This window comes from Ochotona curzoniae, unplaced genomic scaffold (assembly GCF_017591425.1).
Source record: "Ochotona curzoniae isolate NIBS_2020 unplaced genomic scaffold, NIBS_Ocur_1.0 contig_2754, whole genome shotgun sequence".
In the NCBI taxonomy this organism is placed as follows: domain Eukaryota; kingdom Metazoa; phylum Chordata; class Mammalia; order Lagomorpha; family Ochotonidae; genus Ochotona; species Ochotona curzoniae.
Window position 1 is genome coordinate 2,423,894 of NW_024465582.1, and position 10,120 is coordinate 2,434,013.

Below are 10,120 nucleotides of genomic sequence, written 5' to 3' on the forward strand. Positions count from 1 at the left end.
CTTAGGCCCCTGCACCCCTCCTGTTTTATCATTTTCTTATTGTCCCAAGTTGGTGCTGCCCTGTGGATTGGAGAAGAAGGAACATTCCTTTAAAAACCACGGTTTGAAATCTCTTCCCTAGCTCTCATGAGTGAAAGAGGAAATGAAATAAACAAAACAGAACTTAAGTGTGTTGATGGATTTTAATAACTTTTCTCTTTCTTCTAACCAATGATGATTTAAGTTGGTCCCAGAGAATTTACTGAAAGAAACTGGATTTAATTGGAGAGGGGAGGAGGTAGAAGAGCAAATGATGGCTTCATCTATAGCCAACAAGGCCGTGCAGCAGAGGGGTAACTCTCTTTGACTTCAATGATGACCTAGTGACACTGTGCTCGGATATGCCAAATCTCTGTCCCTAACCCAAACAAAAACTGCTTCTAGTAAAATAAAACCCATCAAGTTTACTTTTAAAAATTTACTTCTCATGAGTTTCTATGGGGTCATGTTTTGCCATATTCCTTTTGCCTGAAATTTTCACACTCATTTTTTTCCTAAAGGACTTGCGAATTTTATCTTACATTTGGATAATGTTATTCAAGTGGTGTTAATAAAAGTAACAACGTGTGATAGCAGGCAGGTTACATAATGCTGCATAGTTCTCAGAGTGCCAGAGAAGATTTCAGCCTGAGCGCTTTCTACCCATTGTGCATCCAGACTTTCCTTGCCAGGATCCCATGTGCTGTGCAGGGAGTGAACAGACTCAGGAGAGAGTCGAGGAATGGGGTGAGCTAGGATGAGAACAGGATGTGTTTAGTGTAGAAGAAGCAAGCTCAGTGCGTTTTAAACCAAGGACTTCACCGTGAGCGTCATTAGTTGGTGTCTGTGCTGTCAGACACCATTAGAGATAAGTCAATTCCCATAGTCCCTGGTCACCTTGCCAGCAAGTTCATGGGAGGCATGTTGGTAAGTGGCCAACTCCCAGCCCTGCTGTCAGGGAGCTACGCCAAAACAGGAAGCAGTAACTATCTGGGTGTTTAGATTTTTGGCATAATGAAGCATTTGTTTTTCAAATTGCACTCCATTTAGAGGACTGTCCCTTGTCCTGAGGAAGCAGGCATCTGTGGAGCCACACAGATGGCAGTGAGCAGATACTGCAGCTTTGTGCGAAGAGACAGAACTTGGCCAGAATGTGCATCTGACGGTATTTAAAGGAGAAACCCCAATGCCATGGAGTGGTATGGTTACGTTGAAAACTTGGAACAAAATTGAGGTTTCATTAAACTGACTCTGAGGGCCCATGTTGGGGGCTGTGACTAAGAGCAGAGCGGAGTGGGACAGGATTGTACGAGAGGCTGAAGGGGATGGATGCAACCAGGGCAGGATTTGCAGTGGATGTGCCTAAAGGTGACAAGGTACTTACAGTTACCTGTAGATTTGACTTATGTTGTGTGTGTCTCCACTTGAAGGACTTGTGTGGGTAGAGATCCACACATGTGGATTTTTCTCCTGATCTCAGAGGACAGCAACCACCTGCTCTGCCTACACTGACAGGAGACTTGCTCTGCATCCAGAAAGAGCAGCCTCCATCCAGTGGTAGCAATTGAATTATCCGGTCCCTGCAACTCCCATCTACACTGGCAAATGGACTCTGTTTTCTCAGCTAACCTGGAATGCTACTCCTGAAATCACTCCCTTACATCTTGTACATACATTTTAGATCTTTCTGAGCCATTTGCACCAATCTTTTAAGATGCTCTATTTTCTCCCTTGAAAACATCCCTCCCGTGACAGAATTATCCCTTCAGCTGCTGTTCCCTTTCCTGGCTCCCTTTCAAGCATATTTCCCAGGCGAGTTCTTTTTCTATCTTCACTTTCTCACCTCCCATTCTGCACAAGGCTTTGCCCCAGCAGTTCCTCTGATGTCCTCCTTACCCAGGTCACTAACAACCCTCACTTTCTGGAACCCTTTGGTCCATTCCAGCTGCCAATGGACTTGGGTAGACCACTATGTCCTCACTGCTGGAACTCCCGCTGTAGGTGGCTTTGTTTTCTCTCTCAGTCTCTTTCATTGGATCCTCTCAAGGTTAGTACGGATTTGAAGCTGATCCCTGACGTTCTGTCTACATCTATTCATTAGATAATTTCACCCTTCTGGGAGACTGAATAGGAAACTTTCAATGCATTTTCCTATCTTAGGCACTGTCTCCACCTGATGCTTGTTCTGTGTTCATTCTTCAGTTGTCTTCTGTTGCTAAAATACGAAACTCCAGATGTGAAAGGAATACTGTCTAATATCAATGATTACTGTATCTTTGGTGCTTAAAATAATGACTAGTCAATGAGAAGAATTCAATAAAATTTGTTGAAAAAGAAAATAAAGGTATAAGTAAATTAAAATGCTCTTGATTAAGTGGAGTCCTTTTTCTTTTCAAGTCATGATTTACATGACTAAGAAATGTGGAGCAGATAGGTGGTGTTGTTTTAAAACTGAACTTACTATTTACCCAACTGATATTAAAATAACATTTTACAAGTACAGATGCAAAACAGGACAACCACAGTTGGAAGCATTTGCTATGTATAGATGAGGCAGAGTTATGAGGCTAACTTTTAGCTGAGGGTAAGTGATCCCTGCTGTGAACTGAATTGTCCCAGTGTGGCTGTATTTGGAAACAAGACCTTGGTGGGAGCCACAGACAGTCGGGTTGTCAAGGTGAGTGTTGTTGCAAGAAGTAACTTCTTACCTGCAAGAGCTAAGATAACAAATTTGTGCTGTAAGCCATGAAGTTTGTGCTGCTTTGCAGTGTAAGCAACAGGAGAGCAACTCAATGTGTTTCTCTTAGACGTAAAATCTATCATCATGTTTACTCAGGGGCAAAATCATGTGTTTTTTGGTTGTTTTTAAAAAAGCTTTGGATAATTAAATTAATGATATGCAACCGTTTGCCTGTTCAGAAGCCCCCTTGATATGACTTCCTTATTTTAGTATTTTTAAAATTTTATGGTGCACCATTCCTGGAGGTATTGCAATTACCAGGTCGATGCACGGAGTGGACGGAGCAAGCTCCTATTCCAACTCCAGGCTCCAAAAATCCATTTAATATATAGTCCTCAGATAGAGGACGTATCAGATATTAAAGTGATAAGAACAGATACTACACTTGATCTTAGGCAAAAGGCAGAGAAGCGATGTGACTTCCTTAATTTAATTCTTCTATCTCTGACCACCAACTCTTTCTTCACACATGTAGATTTTAATCAGCTTGGTCTCTTCCTAGAAATGGATTCTGTAGGATACACTCACTGTAATACAATGACACCAATAATGCAATGAATACTCCTCTGAAGGTTTCTTTATGGGAGTGAGGTCACAGAGCCATAGTTATATGCTTATTTGAGAAAGTGCTGCCTAACTCCTCCATTAGATGTTGCATAGCTTCAATCTGAATTTTATCTCATGAAAACTTCTCTATTTATTCATGTCCTTCCCAGGATTAGATTTAGTCTGACCCTCTAATTCTTATTACCTTTTTGCCATGATAAGTAACTGGGGTGAGACTTCCTTTATCAATGTGCCATCATCCATTTCATGGTAAGTGAGGAAAGTGCTCCAAGGCAATGTCCACATGGAGTATTGATCAGAAGAGGCTAGGCCTCTTAAATGAGTCTCTTAAAAGACTGTGGTTTGCCACCTATTACATAAGCACCCCTGTTCCTCCTCCTCCCAGCCTCTAACAACCTCCATCCTGTGTTTAGACTGGATTTTTTGCTGCGGTTGTTTATTTTTAGTGAGTGAGAACATGTGGTGCTTGTTTTGCTGTTTGGCATATTTCACTTCCCATGAAGACTTCTAGCTCCCTCCATTTTACTGCAAGTGACAGGATTTCATTTTTTTTTTTTTTATGCCTGAATAGTATTTCATTGTGGGTGTATGCACCAGACTCTCGTTACCAGTTCATCTGGTGATGGACATCTTTTTGATTCCACACAGTGGCTGCTGTGAACAGTGCGGCGATAAAGATGGCACGTGAACTGTTCTTCATTGTGGTGACTGCTGGATTGGGTGGCACTTTCACTTTCTTGAGGAATCTCCACGTTGTTTTCATAGTGTCTGCACCAACATGTACCCCCAGCAGCAGTGTGTGAGAGCTCCCCTTCTCCATACGCTCTTGTGCACTTGTTACTCTTTTTTTTGGTAACAGCCATTGTGAAGGGATGGAATGAGAATTCCTCCTCGGGTTGGATCTGCATTTCACTGATGGCTAGTGGCAGTTTTCTGCACATGCTTGTTGGTTATTTGTGTTTCTTCTGTGAACTATCTAAGACCATTGCTCAAGCAAAAACATTTCTTTTTTCATTAAAGATTCAAACATAAGAAATGATACTATGAGAGCTGGTGCCATGATTTAGTAGGTGTGGCCTCTGCATGCGACGCCAGCTTCCCACGTGGTTGCTGGCTCCTGTCCTGGATGTTGCACTATTGATCCAGCTCCCTGTTAACGACCTGGGAAAGCAACAGAAGAATATGCAAGTCTTTGGGCCCCTGAGGTCACATGGGAGACCCAGCATAAGCTCCCGTCTTCAGATCGACTCAGCTCAGACCGTGGAAGCTATTTGACAAGTGAACCAACCAGTGGTTGGAAGATCTCTCTGTCTGTCTCTCTTTCTCTCAAACCTGCAGTTCAGAATAGAAAACAAGATATGAAACTATGAAATTGTAGAAAGAAAATACGGGAAAGCTAAGATGTTCATGCTAGCATTGCTTTTTTTTTTTTTTTTTTTTTTGGACATACCTCCTTATGATCAGGCAACAAAAGCAATGGAAAGAATGAGGGAAATATTTTCAAATTATGTATCAGAAAAAAGGATTGGTATCCAGAATATATATCAGGCATTAAAAAAACTTTAAGAAAATTTTCAAAAATATTTATGAAAATCCAGTTAGTTTTCTCATCTTCTTTGGATACTAACTATAATTTTTAGTACAACCCAAAAAGGAGATGTCCCCAGCACTGTGTCTACCTCTTTTCAGCTACTTTGATTCTGCCTTAGGTCACTAGGTACAGAAACGTCATGTGCAGTCTTTCAAAAATAATATGAGAAGGGAAAGCCCAAATCTGAGCATTTGGAAAAACTCTGGCATAGAGGTAAACTTCAGGAAAGATTAGAGTGTGAGAAAAAAGCTTTATTTGGCTTCACAACGGGACTGCTTAACCCGGAGTTGATGAGCATTGCACAGCAGCTATGGTGCACCTAATGTCATGGTTACACTGAGAGTCATGCTCAAATAAGATTATTTTCCTTCTACACATAAATGCTGCTTGCTCCCTGCTCATCATCTATGGACACTTTTATTTCCTTTGATTTTTCTTTTCTTTTAAAAAAGATTTTGTTCGAAAGGCAGAGCTATGGAGTGGGGAGTCGGGCGAGGAAGAGAGACAAAACGCTTCCGTTTGTTGGTTAGCTCCCGAAATGCCCTCAGCAGCCAGGTCTGGGTCAGACTGAACCAGGACCCGGCTCAATTTAGATTGGCCACGTGGGTGTCAGAAAGCCAAGGTCTTGATCTGCCATCTGCTGTCTCACTGGACATGTCAACAGGAAGACTGGGTTGGAAGCAGAATAGCTGGAACTGAAACTAACACTCCTACACGGGAGGCGGGTGTCTCAAGTGGCAGTGGAACTGGCTATGCCACTCTGCCTGTCTCTTCCCTTGATACCTCTAACAGAAGTAAGCTTTGTGGCCAGCTGGTTAGGAAAACAAGTTCCCAGACCAGGCATGCTTTGAGCTCTTCGTAGGCAGTCTAACCTAATTGCCATAGTGTCTGAAGAACGTGACTCTTCAGCCGTTACAATCTGCTGCTGAGCTCAGTGTTATCGCAGCCTCACCTTTTGCCACCCACTGAGGATCTTTCTGTCCACTTGTGCTTCTAAGCCCTGAGCTCATACACTGGAGAAGCTGTGGACATTCCCATCATTGTTGGACAATCTAGGTCTCCAGAGAGGAGCAAGATCAGAAGAACTGCAGATGCTAGGCACAAACCCGCAGGGGAAAGGAAGCTGGTGAGGTGTGCTCCTCACTGCCATGGATGGCTGCTGCAGGAATGACAGGACACAGGTCAGGGTTGATTAAAGTCTGCCAGCAAGAACACCTGGTAACCAAGCTTTATGTCTTTCGCCGCTCAGAGAACTGGCTACAAACTATGGACAATGTAAAACTTCAGCTGATGTTAATTCCACAATGTTTGCCTTCAGATCCCGAGCCAATTCTAATACATTCATGATCAGCAGCATACAGCAAATGTTAATTCTCATTTCTTTCCTGTTCTGTAGATGTATGCAGAGCCTGGGTTCTGTCTTGCCTGGCGTTTCATTGTTGAGAAACAATGTGCCATGTCCCATATAAAACACCTCATGCCAGCTCCTGAGAAATAGGAAAAAACAATAACAGTACTTTTGAGATGACAGACAACTCCCTGGAGTACAAAGGTACAGTGGGAGTGCAATGAACAGAGGTGGAAATCGAGGTGTATTTACCGAAAGTCGTAGAAGAAAAACAATAACGTGGGAGGGAAATGCTACAATGGGAAGAGAGAAATTTGGGCTGAAAACAAACGCCCCAAATCACACACCTGTCTCCCATGTCCAGTCCTCATCAGACCCTGGATGGTCTTTGCTAAATCATAGAGCCAGAGGGGCTTTCTATTTTCAACTTAACCTTTGCCTTTTCTAAAACATAACTATAAAGCAGGAGAGCCTGTCCTTTTCATCTTGTATTACCCATAGGGCGTCCTTGCCCTCCTCTCATTTGCAAGCAGAAGGTGATTTCCCTGAAGGGTGGCTGACCCACAACAATAGCCATTGTCCTCATTTGAGTTTTGTCTGTGGACAAATGTAGTTCAATAGTGCACAAAGTTGGCAACACAGGAAGTAGGAGTGGTGCCAGTGGTTCACGGCATGAGATCCTGATGGCCTTGGAACTGCCAGCCAAAGTGCTCCTTAAGTCTACGTGGTTTCTTAGTTACCTGAAGTAAATCTGGGATGCATGAAAGCTACTTCCCAGACTTGTGTAAAAATAAACAGAGGACCCTGCATCCTCCACCCTTTACTCTGACATAGGTCTCTCTCTCTCTCTCTCTCTCTCTCTCTCTCTCTCTCTCTCCTTCTCTGGCTTCTTCTCCTCCATCCAGTCTGTCTTGATCAGTGATGACTGTTACCACACATTGTCTTGAATGTGAGAGCATACTAATAGGCACAAGCATTTGGTTGGCCCCTAACTAACGGACACAAGTGCACAGGATTTTACTGGGAATGATAATGAATGACTCACTGGTTCTGGGCAAAATGAATGAGCCGACGTCAGCACAGAATGGAGTAGCTGCTGGAATCTGAGAGGAGTCTCCAGCTTTAGAGTAAACGAGGTACTGTCCTCTGTGTCCTCCATCCTTCAGAGACCAAGACGAGAGCAAGTCTTCCCCAGTCTAGTGAGGTCACTCAAGAGTCCACAGAGCTTCCCGCCCAGTGAGGTGAGCATCAGCAGTGCACACACGAGACACACTCTGCTGGGGCTGGGCCTGGTGCTGACACAGGAGTCATTTATCCTCTCACCATTCTGGAGGTCGACACCTGAGATAGAAATTTCAGAAGGGTGTTGTCCTTCATGTGTGATGGCTTTGGTATTGTGGGGCAGGGGGCTATGCTGTCCTTGGAATACCTTATCCCATTTTGGAGTGCCTGGATTGAGTGTCAGCTACTCCATTCTTCTTGTTTAGCTTCCTGCTGATGTGCCTAGGGCATTGTGGGTTATGGTCTAGCCACTTGGGCTCCTGTTACCCATCCAGGGAGACCTGGACGGATTTCCTGGTTCCTGGTTCAGGCCTGGCATTACCTGGCTGTTGGCAGGAGTTTGGGGAGTTAACCAATGGACAGAAGGTATGGCTCTCTTTGTGTGCTCCCTTTATTAAAGAAATGTTAGAGAAAAATAATCCAAAGATACGTATCCATTTAAGGTGGGGGAAGATCAGGTGGGGGAAGGACAGACCGGGGAGGACAGCCGGGTTTTGGAGGTCACAGCAAGATTTACGAGATCCTGCTTCTGGGCTGCTCTTCTTCACTCCTTCCCACTTCCCTTACGTTGAGCCTTGGCCGCTACTGCCGCCATTCATTGGCAGCGACATGGAAAGTTCAAGTAAAAACAGAGCAGCATTTAGATGCTGTTGCATTGGGCATCACGACTATTCCTGTGAAGCACCATTATTATTTATTACTTTATTATTTATATCCTGAGACTTATAACATGTGCCTTCTACAAAAAGCCACAGTGCAATCGATATTGCTAACTCAGTATGAGCAAGAGGTAGGTGAACTTATCCATGGCCCCTGGTGCTTCTTCATTTGGTGCTAGAACAAGGTTGATTTATCAGCTGTGGCTACATAGGAGAAGGTCAGATTCTGAGTCACTTCTGCCCAGAAAGTGAAGTAAACACGGATTTTAATGAGTGGTGTTAATGTGTAAAGGCTACAATGAGAACATATGGGAATGCTTTGAGAAAGCATGGCTTTAATGCTGATGAAGTAAACGGGGCTGTTTCGGCGGTTTTAGTATTGCTCCTCTCACTGAAGAGTTAGGAGCATTTCAGTTAGGGAGGATTGTGGCGGAGATGGCCACAACCAGGGAGGAAACGAAGAGGCTGGGGCGGCCGAGTGAACAAGGGCTGATAAACGGTGCCTCTTACCCTCTCCTGCCTTTTGGCAGACAAGCGGGGACCTGATGTCTTCCGAAGCCACAGCTCCTTAATGGTAATTCCCAGGGGGGAGCATCATTTAATTATAATCTTGCTCTGTAGAAGATAAGGTATATTGGAACAACTTACTATGCTACATGGAAAAATTAATTTTCTTACTTCATGCTTTGCTGTACAGTACCTCTCAAACTAAAGTGCAAATACAGTCCCTTTGGAGTCTGGCTGAAATGCAGGCATTCATGCAGTGTGTCTGGGGTCGGGCTTGAGGTGCTGCACCCTTCCCAAGCTCTCAGGAATGCTGCGCTCTGAAGGTCAGGCTGAGGAGCACAGCTGCACTTGGTGACTTCTCAGGTGGGTCCCTGTCTGAGGAGGGGTCTCCCCAGAGCTTCAAGTCAGAGGCAATTTGCAGGCATACATGTATGTATTAGGAGAAGTAGTGTTGTATATCTCTTGCAGTTTGCAGAAACAGTCCACTATCAAAATAAATCAAGAACCTCTATTATAGAAACTCCAGGGTGCCGAGTGGACAAGTGACTGATCTGGGAAAAGGGCACAGCAATCACTTACGCTTTACCATGAGCGGAAGATACTCTGACAAAAAGAAAGCTTAAGCTTTTGGAAGAGGAAGGCACACAAGCCTTCCGTTAGCTGTTAGAAAGACTGGAGATGAACCAGAAGTCAGGATAGATGTGATCTCCCTGCTGGTAAAAGCATTTGAAAACATGAAGGAGCTGGCTAAAGCAGCGCTCGGCATGTGGCTGCACAGTGGACATGGTCCACACTCTTCAAGACACCCTAGTGGCAGCATGTGCCTTTCAGAGCTCTGTAACGCACACTCATGTAAGTCCAGGTTGAGAGCCATTCAGCAAGACCAGAACAAGGGAAGAACATGGTTGCACTTGAGAAGAGAAATGCCACTGAGACCGACAGTCGGTCAGACTCCAGCACACACTGTCAGGGTGCTCACAGGAGAGTCCTTGTGTGCGAGCACGTGTCTGTGAGACTGTTGGGGTTCTGTCCTTATCGGTGAAGATGGAGGTTAAACTGGGTTTAGGAAATGGGGATTTGAGGGGGCAGCATTTAGAGAAGGAGAGAGAAACGTCATTTGACCTTGGAGGAGTGCAGGCTCATTTCCCTGTCCTAGGGAACTACAGCAAGTAACAGCCTGGGAAGGATTCAGCGCATGCGTTTTCCCTGATGACCCAGAGTGCGCAATACGAGTGGCAGAAGTAAATACTCTCTGCCCAGTCCCTCATTTTCATTGCCACCTGCCCCCCGATAGAGCAATGCCATCTTGTGCCATGGTTTACACAGAGAACCAAGCATTCCGAGCATGTCAGTAGCTGCAGGAATGACACAGTAGCAAAATGAGACAGCAAAAGCAAAGACATGCTGGC

At 44.5% G+C, this 10,120-nt stretch overlaps 1 non-coding gene across 1 annotated transcript; it reads right to left on the minus strand.

Moving 5' to 3' along the window:
* Window positions 1-2,981: 2,981 nt before the first annotated feature.
* On the minus strand, window positions 2,982-3,173 carry LOC121154682. Its single transcript, XR_005883578.1, has one exon. It is a non-coding gene; the product is annotated as a U2 spliceosomal RNA (small nuclear RNA).
* Between the last annotated feature and the right edge of the window lie 6,947 nt (window positions 3,174-10,120).